We start from the raw sequence: 14,189 nt of genomic DNA, 5'->3' as shown, positions 1-14,189 counted from the left end.
GCTATCCACAGCCAAAGAAGGAACTGTTGGAGTATGAGTACAGATCAAAGCATGCTATCTTCCACTTTATTTCCTTCATGATATTTTTCCTTCATGATATTTGTGACATGTGTCTTCTCATGACAAGCAATAGGAATATGCATTGTATGAATATATGGATAAAACTTCTATCTGATTATTTACCACCTTGAGGATAAGGGAAGTAGGAAGGGAGAGAATATGAAATCTAAAATATCAGAAAACAATTGTCAAAAATTGCTAATAATTTTTAAAAATATAAAAACTAGCTAAGTTATAAGAACAGGGAACATATTACCTATCAGATTTATGGATAGGAGAGGGATTTATGAGTATATGAGATGGAGAGCATTGTGAGAAGTAAAATATAATTTTGAATACATTAAATTGGAAAGTTTTTCTACCAAAAAAAAAATGTTGCCAAGAAGGAAAGCAGAAAATTGGGGGAAGAGGGAGGACTTCAGACAGCCTTTTGGATAGAGATCTCATATCAAAAATGTATAGAGAATTTTGTCAAATATATAAGAATAAGAGCCATACCCTAATTGATAAATAGGTAAAATATATGAATAGATAATTCTGGGGTGAAGAAATCAAAGTCAGATATAAATATATGGAAAAATAGTCTAAATCACAACTGATTAGAGGATAAATGCATGCCAAAACAATTCTGAATTTCATCTCCCACCCATTAGATTGACTAAAATGACAAATGTTGGAGGGGATGTGGAAAAATGGGGACAATAATACACTGTTAGTAAAGCTGTGAACTGATCCAACCATTTTGGAGAGCAATTTGGAATTACATTCAAAGTTATAAAACTGTATATTTTTTTATATTTCCAAGGACATTGGGGGTGTGGGTGGAGAAAAGAACCTATATGTTCTAAAATTTTATGGCAGCTCTCTTTGTGATAACAAAGAACTGGACATGGAGAGGATGCCCATCAATTGAGGAATATCTAAACAAACGGTGATATATGATTATGGTTATCAGATACTACTGTGCTACTGGGACATCAGAAACAATCTGAAGACTAATTTTAAAAACTTGGGAAGAACTATACAGGATAATGAACAGTGAAATGAGTAGAGAACATTATATAGAGCCATAGATTTAATTCTTAAACAATATAAAGTGTGAATGTTACTTCCAGAGAGTGAACTGAAAGGTGGAAACATGAAAGACAAAAAATTTTTTAACATGTCTGTCTCCCAGAAGATAATGGGGCCGGGGGGGGGGGGGATTGTGCATGAATTTAATTAATTAAAAAAATTGAACGATCACAAAATAAGAGTCTACTATGTGCTAAACACTTTAGAAATACTCTCATTTGATGCTCACAACCATCCTAGGAGGTGTGTACTATTATATGCCCATTTTATAGCTAAGAAAACGGAAGCAGGCAGTCAATAAGTAATTTACCTAGGTAACACATCTTTCCAAATATCTAAGGCTGGATTTGAACTCCTGTCTTTCCTAGGTCTCCAGTTCTGAATCCCTAGGCTTCCCACTTGTTATTTCTTGACTCACTCCTGCTGTGTCCATGACTTTTTCTTACTTGGTAATGTCTCCACATAGCCTGGGCCCTAATCCAATGCCCCTGGACTATGATTTGGTCAATAATCTAAATGTTTCTGCTCTTTCAAATCTGTATATGTTAGCCATACTTTAAAAGTGAGCATGATAGAATTAAAGGTCACAGACATAGGTTTGCATTTTCCAGAAATCCACTTATCATGGATCTTCAAGTGGAGGCTAGTTGACAATCAAAAATTTGGTAAGCACCTACTATTTGTCAGGAATTGTTATAAGTGTTAGAGATTCAAAAACTGTCCAAAGACAATTTCTGTCTTCAAGAAGCTTATAATCTAGCATGGGAGACAACATACAAACAAACATATACAAAGCAAACTATGTACAGAATAAATGCTAAGTAATAAACAGAAAAAGGCACTAGAATTAGGTGGAATTGGAGAGAGGTTCCTATAGAAAGCTGGATTTTAGGTGAGATTTAAGAGAAGGCCAAGTGGAAGAGGTAGAGTATTCCTCATACTCTCTCACGCACATACACCTGTTGAGAAGGCAAAGAATATAATATCAATTATATGTGTGAAATAATATAAAGCATTTTCCCTTATTAGCTACATTAACAAAAAAGGAAAGAAAATGTGAAAAAATTGTACTTCAATTTGCACTCAAAGTTCATCAGTTCTCTATAGATGGATGGTATTTTTTCATCATGAGTGCTTTTGAATTTTATTGAATAATTATCTTGATCAGAGAAGCAAAATTTTTCACAGTCAATCATTATAATATTGTTGTTATTGTGTAAAATGTTGCCCTCTCTCTGTTCGCCTCACTTTTTGTCAGTTCATATAAATCTTCTGCAGGTTTTTCTTAAACCACCCCATTCACTGTTTCTTACAACACAATAGTTTTCCATCACAATCATATACTACAACTTAATCAACCATTCCCAGTTGGTGAGGATCCCTTCAATTTCCAATAGGAACAGGAAAATCAGATAGAATCGAGAATAGAAAACTACCTCCCCTCTCTTATAAAGTCTTTTTCCAAGTATATTCCTAGTCATGAAAGTCTTACTGAATCTGTTCAAATGTGAGCACTTAGTGAATGTTGGTTTTCAGATTTTTTTTGTATAAGGAAATGGTCCTTAAAAGCTCAGAGCTTCCACATAGTCTGTTCATAGATTTTCAAAATGTGAGCACTTAGTAGAGGTCATTTTTCAGAGTTCTTGTGTAATGGAATGGTCTTTGAAAGCCCAGGACTTCAGTACAAAGAAGGGGTCTATAACAAGATATTAAACTTACTGTAAAAGATGCAACTCTCTCCCCACATGATCCCTTTCTGAGGGATGACTTTGTCCTTTAAGTGAAACAGAAAAGCAACAACTGATAGGATAAAGAATAATGAGCCATGTCTCAGTGTGAGTATTACTTCACCAATCCAGGAAACAGACTCAAAGAAGAATGAAGATCCCAATAGGATTTAGAGATGATGCACAGGAATAGCTAGTTGATATAGTGGATAGAATGGTGGACCTGGAGTCAAGTAGACCTGAGTTCAAATCCAGTCTCAGACACTTACTAGTTATATGATCTTGGGCAAGCCACTTAATCCTGTTTGCCTATTTTCTCATTTATAAAAATGAGTTAGAGTATGAAATAGAGAACTACCCCCACTATCTTTGCCAAGAAAACTCAAAATTAAGTCACCAAGAGTTGAACTCAATTTAAAAATGACTAAACAATAACAACAAAATAGATGATGCAGGGGGCAGCTGGGTAGCTCAGTGGATTGAGAGCCAGGCCTAGAGACAAGAGGTCCTAGGTTCAAATCCGGCCTCAGACACTTCCCAGCTGTGTGACCCTGGGCAAGTCACTTGACCCCCATTGCCTACCCTTATCAATCTTCCACCTATAAAGTCAATACACAGAAGTTAAGGGTTTAAAATAAAAAAAAAAATAGAAGATGCACAGAGAAGAATGGGAAGATCAGAGAATCCTTGCACTGCTTGAAGGCAGAGGCAGCTGGCACAAAGAAAGGGTCCCAGGAATTTGGGAATAAGGTTACATGGGCTGATCAGGAATGAGGTTTGTCAAGGTAGAAATTTGCTAATAAGAATTTGAATTACTCTTTTTTATATAAATCAAGTTTTTATAGTCATGATTTAAAAATCAGAAGATATGAGAGACATACTATGGCATAATAGAGGGAGTGTTGGATTTGATATCTGGGTTCAATCTTGGCTCTGCATCTACTATCTATCTGGGTCCAGGCAAGTCATTTCATTGAAACTCAATTTCCTTCTCTGTAAAAAGAAATGTTTGGATTAGATGACTTCTATGTTCTCTCTTACTTCTAAATCTATAATAACTATAAAGTGGATTATTCAATCTAATCCCCTTATGTTGCAGATGAGGAAATGGTGTTTGTTCCAATAAAAGGAACTGACATACAAGATTTCACGGCAAAGCAAGAGAATGCAGTAAAGGATGGAAGGAGTCAGAATTAAAATTCAGGACCTTGGCTAGCACTATATTGTGCTGCTTCTCCCTCCAGGTAATTGTTCAGTTCCTGGCTTCTCTTCTCTTCTCTTTAAACATCTTTGCCACATTGGGAGACACTAAAATCTTCCTACTCCAGTATCACTTTGTTTATGTGATGTAACCTCTGGTAGAAGAAGTAAGTATACTAGTTGGGGCATAGTGGGGTGGCTGGGATCATTCAATGACCTTCCTCACTGGACTACTCACTCATTAGGTGGGTTTCGAGGTACAAATATTCTTCCTCTGCTGTCAGGATTTATCATTCTCTGTACTGTTTTCAGCTTCAAACCCTCAGTGAGAGAGAGAGTAATTTTGACAAAACATTATCCTAATGCAAGCCTTCATTGGATCTTGTCTGAACTATTTCAATAGCTTTCTAATTGGTTTCATTACCTCAGTTGTCTCCCCTCCGATTCATCTTTCACAAAGTCAGCAAAGGAAATAATTTGAAAAGCAGGTCAGACCATGTCAATTCTCACCCTCATCCCATTCTATCTCCACTGATCCCCGATTGCCTCTAAGATCCAATATAAACTCCTCTTTGAGGTGTTTAAACCTCATTGCCACTCAGTCCTTTACTCATTTTTCAGTCTTCTTACATATAAATCTCATCCATGAATTCTTCCTTCAGTATAGCCTAACTAGTCTCATCAGTGACTGTTTCACCTCCTGTCTCCATTCTGACAATCTCCTCATGCCTGGACTTCACTTGGTCCTCATTTCTCTTGGAATTCCTGCTGTCTTTAAGACTCAGCTAAAGCTTCCCTTTCAATTTGAGCTCTTTCTTCGTGCCCAACTTCCAAATAGCGGGTACCCTTTCTTCCTAAACTACTTTATATTCTATTTGTGAGTAGTATACTTACATATATATATATATATACATATATACACATATATACACATATATAGGCAGTGTGTGTATGTGTATGTGTATGAGAGAGATAAACACATATAATATACAAAACATATATGTAAATTTGCTTTAAAGATGTCTCTCCCGTTAAAATGTAGGATCCTCAAGGGACTCTTTCATTTTTGAAATCTCAGCATGTAACACCATACCCGGCACAGGGTAGAGACTTAACAAATATTTCTTGATTGATTGTAACCATGGACATTTTAACCTTTTTGTGTTTGATGACTATCCTAATCTATAAAATGAAAGTATTGAAGTAGATGATTGCTAGTCCCTTTCTGTTGGGAAGGTCAGGGAGTCTATGAATTATTGAACATACAAAAAAGAAAAGACTTTTCCAAATAAAAAACAGAATGAACCAAAATTTTCCATTTAAATTTTGTATCTTTTCCAGTGCCTAGCAAAGTTAGAGCACTGCATACTGTAGGAACTTAATGTTTGTCAAATGAATAAACTGAGATTTGATTAATTATGAGCAAAGAGCAGAATCAAAGTGGGAAGAATGCTAGCAGCAATGAGGATACACGAATTAGAAACCAGGAAGGGATTTTAAATGAATTAGATCTGGGTAGTTTTATAATGTCTCTGTTTACACAACTAACATTAGTAATAACAGCTCAACCATCACCTATCAACTACTAGAGGGCTGCAGCTTCAGGAATTACATTAAAGAGGCAGCAGAATAACATTTTGAGCAGCATAATGTTATTGCAGAAATAAAGGCAGTCATTTTAGGGCCAGGCAATTGAAGGGGGCTAGAATTAAGTAAATATTTTCCTAGGTAGCAACAGCAATAGCATAGAGATCTTCTTGTGTCTCCCCCACATTTTCTACTCTCCTGTGCATTCCATTTTCTTTTTTTTCTTAAGAATATAATATTATTGGAAATGATTCAAGGCACCATGAAATCCTACATTATATATAATACTACAGCTAAAAGTATATGAGATGCCCTTTTTCCAGGAAGGTCAGTAACTCAGATGCACAGGGTGAACTCATTATTCATATGATATTACCTGATAACCATATTTTCCTAAAGTAAAATAGCGGCACATGATCTGATGAAGGAAATTTCCTTTTTTTGTAAAGTCCCATTAAAAAAGGGCAGCTAGGTAGCAGAGTGGACAGACTGGAAACAGGAAGACCTGGGTTCAAATCTGACCTCAGATACTTCTTAGCTGTGTGACCCTGGACAAATGACTTAACCCTGTCTGCCTAGCCCTTGCCCTTCTTCTGTCTTAGAACTGTTATTGAGACAGAAAGTAAGTGCTTAAATTTTTTTTCATTAAAAGTTATACCCTGCATTAGAGGGTACAATCAATGTGCTAGGAGTCTTCTTTTAGATCTCTTGAAATTATATCAAGTAGGCAATCAGCTTTAAACTTACCCATCTTTTTCCTCCCCAATTATATATTTTCTAATGATATGCTTTGTTGTTTAATATGAGGTTTAATTTAAAACCTCACTGCCAAGAAGGAATGAATTCAAGTCTTGCTCTGAAATGTGCATTTAATCCCTTGGTGCTCTGGATAATTCTCTAAAACTGTAATTTGCAGAAAGAGTGCTCATCTGCATGAGTGGATAGAATTTCCTCACACAGGAATTCTTTAAACCAAAGGAATCATAAGTCCAGTCCCTATGCCTTTCTTTTATCCTGTTTCTCTAGGAAAGTCCCCTGGTAACACAATACAAACAAAACTATTCATTCTCTAAAAGTGCTTACACTCTAAGTCTATTTGGGGTGACAAGTTATATATTTAAAAATGATGTAAGAATATATATTTGTATCTACTGAACATGCCAATGTAGGATAAATGTTATAAGGTCATAGTGCATCAAAGAATTTAGAGACCAAAGAGAGACTAGAAATCACTTTGTCTAATTTTACAACTAAAGAATTTGAGGGCAAAGCAAAGCAATGCAGTTAGTTGCCCAATGCGTTCCAACAAATTAGAAATACTGGTAGGACTAGACGTCAGAATTCCAGTTTCCCAATTCAAGATTCTTTACATTAGGAGGCAGAGAAGTGGCTCCTGGTTTGAGAGCCAGACCTAGAGACGGGAGGTCCTGAGCTCAAATTTGACTTGAGATACGTCTTAGCTGTGTGACCCTGGGCAAGTCACCTAACCCCCATTGCCTAGCTCTTACTGCTCTTTTGCCTTGTTACCAATACATAGTATTGTATCTAAGGCAGAAGGTAAGGGCTAAAAAAAAGATTATTTACATTACCAGCATTCCCTGTTTATATTGCCTTCAATAATAAATAGAACCCATTCTGTAATATGGAATTGGCACCCAACATTTTCAGCTGTATCAATGGTGTCTCTATATTACCTATAATTGAAATTCATCTTCAGAAAACCAATATGATTCAATTTAATCAACACTAACTAAGGATTTACTGGGTGCCAGGTTACTATATGTCAATGTTTCTAAAAAATCACATCATTTAGCATTAGAAATCAATTGGGAGGGGCAGCTGGGTGGCTCAACAGATTGAGGCCAGACCTAGAGACAGGAGGTCCTGGCTTCAAATCTGGCCTCAAACACTTCCTAGCTGTGTGACTCTGGACAAGTCACTTAATCCCCATCACCCAGCCCTTACCACTCTTCTGTCTTGGAACAGATACTTGGTATCAATTCTAAGACAGAAGGTAGGGCTTTAAAAAAAAGAAAGATATTGAGATTCAGTTTTTATTTTTGTTTCCTTTTTGTATGAAGGAGTAAGACTGGTTTATTTTCTCCAGAAAGGATTTGTTATTTATTATTGTTGCTATTCGGTCATGTTGGACTCTTCAAAACCCCATTTGGGATTTTCTTGTCAAAGGCACTGGAGTAGTTTGCCATTTCCTTTTCCAGCTCATTTTATAGATGAGGAAACTGAAGCAAACAGGGTTAACTGACTTGCCCAGGACCACACAGGTAGGAAGTAATTCTGAAGCCACATTTGAACTCAGATCTTCCTGTCTGCAGACTGAGGACTCTATCTATTGAGTCATCTAGCTGCCTCTCCTGGGGTAGCAGTCAAAGCTTAGAAGCTGTCTAGGTCAGCCCTCTCATTTTCCAAATGAGGACTTAATATCCAATTCTTAGTCAAATGCTTTATCTACTCTATCATGCTCCCACTCAGGTATGATCTAAAGTCTAGCAGATAGAACAGTTGGCAATCATGATGTTTGAAGGGAGAACCAACAATGGATCATAACAATGGCTCACATTTACACAGATACAAACAGCAAATACTCAGTTTACCCACGTTTCACTAGTAATTCTACATAGTAAACTATAAGGGAACGAATGATAATCCTTAATAATAACAAACACTAACATTTCTATAGCACTTTCTATGTCCCAGGCACTTTGCTAAGGGTTTTACAATTATTATCTCACTGGATCCTCACAACCCTGAGAGGTAGAAGCTATTATTATCCCTATTTTACAATTGAGGAAAGTAAGTGGCAAGCAGAGCTTAAGTGATTTGCTTAGGGTCACAAAGCTTATAAATGTTTGATGTTGGATTTGAACTCGGGTCTTCATGACTGTTGGCCAGGAGCTCTATTCACTGTACCATCTTACTGCTCATAAACTAGTAAGGTTTTTGTTTTCTAGGCTTTTTTTTGGTGGGAAGGAGCAATGTTCTCTGATTCTGAAAATAGTGGGAACCCAATTTTGTACAGAATTGAATGACTACTTTCAGGGTGAAAGGCAGAAATAAGATGCTGTTTCTGAGTGATGAAAAATGAATTTGATCAATCTGAGGATTGTTCCCTAAAAGAGCCAAGAAAAAATAAATGTGATAAAAAAAATGAATGTTACCTTCTCCACAGAGACTTTGGGAAACTAAATGGGCAGAAACTAAGATGGCAGCTATCTGGGAAGAAGAGATGAGTGAATAGTCAGTGTGCTCTTGCCTCAATGGCAAGAAGAGACTGTGGGGAAAGTAAAGAGTATTGAGTCATTGGAGACCAATTTAGAGGAGGAAGAATCTAGAATGAGAATGGATGCATAATAAGTAGGACTAAATAGGCTTGCCAATTATGTGTATTCCAATTCTGGGAGAACAGACTGTCTAGCATTGAGGAAGAGGGAGAAGAGGAATAAAAAGAAAGAAAAACAGAATACAGTAACAAGTATATTATTTAAATGAAAGATTAGGAAATTTACTGGTAACTTTTTTACCCACTAGAATATCAGCTGGGTCATTATTATCTTTGCATCACCAATTCATTGATATCTTTTTTAACTGAAATTTTTTATTTAATTAATTGATTTAGAATATTTTTCCATGGTTACATGATTCATGTTCTTTCCCTCCCCTCTCCTCACCCCTCCACCCCATAGCCACTGAGTTTGACATTGATATCTTTTAATGGAGGAATTTCTTCCACCAGGAGCAGATTATAACCTTTGAATTGAATCTGTTGAATTGAATCTATGTGCCTGAGGCACATAGAAATTAAGTCATTTGCCCATGTTTAAGGTTTTTATTGTTCAGTTTTTCAGTGGCATTAGACTCTTCAAGATCCCATTTGGGGTTTTCTTGGCAAAGATACTGGATTGCTTTGCTATTTCCTCCTCCAGCAAATATTGCAGATGAGAAACTGAGGTCATTTAACTTGCCCAGAGTTATACACCTAGAAGTATCTGAGGTCAGATTTGAACTCATTTTCCTAACCCTAGACTTGGTGCTCTTTCTATTGCACCACCTACCTGCTCCATGTATGAGATTAAATCACAACTATTATGCCTAGTTGAAGTTAATACTGGTTTATTGAATTGGTGAGAGGGGTCTGTTTCTAGTATTCTCTCTTCCTCCTTTCGGCATCCTTCTTCTGCCTTAATAGTATCTAGTGTTGTTTCCCTAAATAACCATCTACAATATTCCCCACAATGTCTTCTGACCAACCTTTCTTCTTCCCTACTCCCATCATATTTACTTTTCTGCTGTCTTTATTTCTTTGGACTCTGTTTTCTACTAGAATTAATATAAAAAACTAATTCAAACTAATGATAAATATTGGAAATAGTTTAATATGTGACCTCTCTCAGGTGAGATCTTCTGTCATCCATGAGAAATTTAATTATGTTTACTCTGTTGTATTTGCAAAAGTAGGTAAGACGACTATAAACATTTTGAAGCAAATCTCTCTCAGATGATTTTTTTTAAAAAAATAGAAATCTCCAAAGTTTTAACACAAAGGAGAATGTAACAAAGAATTCCAGTGATATTGTCTTTTCTTCCTTTTCTGGAGTCAGAGGACCTTGAATGCCTCTGGCATTTTCTAGCCAAATGATCTTGGACAAACCATTTTACTTCCCTTGGCCAAAGTTTCCTCATCTACAAAATGAGAAAGCTGGGTAAGATTGCCTCTGAGGTCCCTCCCAGCTCTAGGTCTATTTTTCTATAATATGACTTCCTCTCCCTTCACCTTTTAGGTAGATTGATTGACAATAATGATTATGAATAATTTTAAATTAATTAAATGAATAGTAATAATAATGAAAATATAACAGTCCCTAGTAATATTAAGAACAAATATTGCAAAGCGATTTCTTCACAACCACTTTGGGAAGTAATGAATGTATTATCCCTATTTTATGAATAAGGAAACAGAGGTTCGAGAGGACAGATTATTAACTATAATAAGAGGAGGCAGACTAAATTATACTTGAATTAATCAGAAGAACTAAGCAAAATTCTTCATTAATTGGAATTTGTTTGGTTACTCTTCACTTTTAGAAGATAGCCTATCTTACTGTCACTGTATTCCTAAAGACTTATTTGAAAATGTGTTTTTTAAAAAATATGACTGCTCAGAGAGGTTCTGGTATTCTCCTATACTTTCTCCAGCTTAAAAAAAATGTTATGATAGGATTGATGTTTAAGTTAATGATGCTCAGACATTTTGAGATCTTCTGTCATCCATGAGAAATTTAATTATGTTTACTCTGTTGTATTTGCAAAAGTAGGTAAGGCGACTACAAACATTTTGAAGCAAAGAGCTTCAACAAGGGTTGAAAGAGAAATTATTTGCTAACTAAATCCTTGATTAATTAGAACATTAAATTAACCACAATCTGGGCTCTATCTCCAAGTTTTCTTCCAATTTTAAATCTTCTGTTCCAATGATATTGATCTAAGACCTTAGTCTGTCATATCACTCAGTAGGAAATAATTTATTCTCTAAAGACTAGCATATAAATTATAATTTTTTTTAAATCTTACAGAATATTTGATGTTACGGCATCCTGCTTTTAATGTTGCAATAACCATAATGATACAATAATTAATGTTACCAGTGATTGGAGATGAAGTGATGACACCATTCAATTAAATTCATTAAATATCTACTATTTGCCATGCAGTAGGCTAGCTACCAGGGACACAAATACAATCTTTGCCTTCAAGAAGCTTATAGTTTATGTGAGTAAACAAATGTGTAAAAGTAAAGAAATAGAAAATATACAAAGTATTAAGCCTTGGTATGGATAGGTTATACTACATCCCAAAATACAGATTTTTGTTTCCATTGCAGGAATCTAATATTGTTGTTTTTCAGGCATTTCAGTCATGCCCAACCCTTCATGATCCCATTTGAGGTTTTCTTGGCAAAGATACTGGAGTGATTTACCATTTCCTTTTCCAGCTTCTTTTACAGATGAGAAGCTAAGACAAAGAGGGATAAGTGACTTGCCCAGGGCCACATAGATACTAAGTATCTGAGGTCAGATTTGAAAGTACTGAGTCTTCCTGACTTTATCCACTGTGTTGCCTAAGTACCTCATTCAATATTTTCAAGAGGCCTGATCAAAATCCAAATAGAAAATAACAAAAAACAACAATAACTGATGTTTATGTAGTTTTGTTTTCCAATGCCCTTTATTTATCTTATTTAATCGTTACAGCGGCTCTGGGAGGTAGATACTATTATTATCCCCATTTTATGGAAAAGAAAATTGAGGCATGAAAATTTCCTAGGGTCACACAGTTAGCCAGAGTCTAAGGCAAGATTCAAACTCAGGTCTTACTAACTCCAAATCCAGCATTAAACCCTGTGCTGCCTTAGCTGCCATAGAGAAATAAATATGCCATTATTTTTTAAAAAAAAGGAATTAAATACTTCACTCATGTACTTACCACATCCCATTTTATATTTTGCTTGCATATCTACCCACTATACAAGTAGATTTTGAACTCCTTGAGGGAGGGTACCATACTTTTTTTTCCTATTAGCATTATCAGAACCCAATAGAGAAAGTTGGACATGGTTAGTCTCCTAATTAATCAACATTTATTAAATACCTACTATGTTCCGGGTATTGTGCTAAGTGCTAGTGAAACAAAAAGAGATGAAAAACAGTTCTTGCCCTCAAGGAGCTCACAATCTAACAATAACTAATAATTAAATCGTTAATAGATCTGATTTTATATAAAAAATTTCTTAAAATGCCACTTTGAATAATCAGCCATTCTTCATTTCTCTTCAAGGGTTCCCAAAAGAATGAAAATAGGATTTGATTTTTGAAAATATGATTTTTTTCCATACAACTTTTCAGGAACAATTGTGTTGTATAAACTAGGATACACTTGTATAAATGGTACTGCAATCGTTCAAAGATTTACTACTAGACTGGAAGCAGCCAAGGTTGATCATCTTGAGTTTAAAAGGCTGATATTGTGGAGTCTAAGAAGAACATTCATTTTCTCTCTTTTTTTAAAGAGTCCTGACATATATTTTGTTTGCATTCCTTTCCACAAAGATAAAAACTTGTGACTAGGCTGTCAGCTCGCAAGGATCTACTGGGCATCCAGAAGATTATTCCAAGAAGTTCTGGGTTCCTAGATATTTCTTTTTGTCTTCAGAGTTAAATAAACATGTATTGTCAATCTTTAACACAACATATTATTCTATTAAATAAACTCCCTGGATAGAACCACCCCTTCTGGTACCCCTATAGGTAAGAAGGGAGTTGGGGAAGCTTCATTTCATAATTTCCATGACAAAGGTCTGACACCTCAGAAAGGTATATGAAGAGACTCATGAGTCTTTATTGGTCTAAAGTTTACCTCTTACAGCAGTAGAATCCAGAAGTTATTGAGAAATATCCCATGGGGTACAAATAGAAAAGAGCCAGGAGCTAGGAATAGAGGCACTAAAGTGGTACAAGAGATAAAATCTTGGCCTTGGAGCGAGGAAACCTCAGTTAAAATTTTGCTTCATACACTTAGAATCTATGTGACCCAAGGCACCTCATTTGACATCTCTAAATTTCAATTTCCTCTTCTGTAAAATAATGGCATTGGGCCCATTGGTCCTCTCTATTTTAAAATCTAGGATCCTAGAATATAACACTAATGAGACAAGGAATCAGTAGAGTCTGACGATGAATGGTACTTTCTGGAATATTTGATATTTTAAATTCAAGAAACATGGAGAGGGTAGGTAATAATATTTTTTTGTTTCTTTTTTCTTTTTATTTTTTCTTTTATTTTCTGAAAATTGAGTATCACTAGCAAACTGCTAAAATTGTCCAAAGGCTTCCGGAATTTATTGAACTAGGGCAACTGTATGTACTTAGAAGGAGGAGCTAGGTGGTGCAGTAGATATTCATCTTTCTAAGTTCAGATCTGGCCTCAGATACTTACTAGCTATGTGACCTTAGGCAAGGTACTTAATACTGTTTGCCTCAGTTTCCTCATTTGTAAAATGAGCTGGAGAAGGAAATGGCTAACTACTCCAGTATCTTTGCCAAGAAAACCCCAAATGGGGTCACAGATACAACTGAACAACAAAATATCCTCATATGTAATAGATATCTTCCTAAAGCATAAAATCACTCTATTTCTTAATCAAATTATACTGGCTCATTGTCTTACATTATAAATTCAATTATCTTTTTTTTTTTACTCTTTCATTTTGGGTTGGTAATGCTCCTTAATATTTTAACTTTAAATTTCTCCCTCACTAGAGGCAAGGAAAGTTTACACTGTCACACAAAAAGTTCATCTTATGGGGCAGCTGGGTAGCTCAGTGGAGTGAGAGTCAGGCCTAGAGACAGGAAGTCCTAGGTTCAAACCTGGCCTCAGCCACTTCCCAGCTGTGTGACCCTGGGCAAGTCACTTGACCCCCATTGCCCACCCTTACCACTCTTCCACCTATGAGACAATACACCGAAGTAC

The sequence above is a fragment of the Gracilinanus agilis genome, chromosome 2 (assembly GCF_016433145.1).
Source record: "Gracilinanus agilis isolate LMUSP501 chromosome 2, AgileGrace, whole genome shotgun sequence".
In the NCBI taxonomy this organism is placed as follows: Eukaryota; Metazoa; Chordata; class Mammalia; order Didelphimorphia; family Didelphidae; genus Gracilinanus; species Gracilinanus agilis.
The sequence above is the reverse complement of the archived record's forward strand: the minus strand, read 5'-3'. Positions refer to the sequence as shown.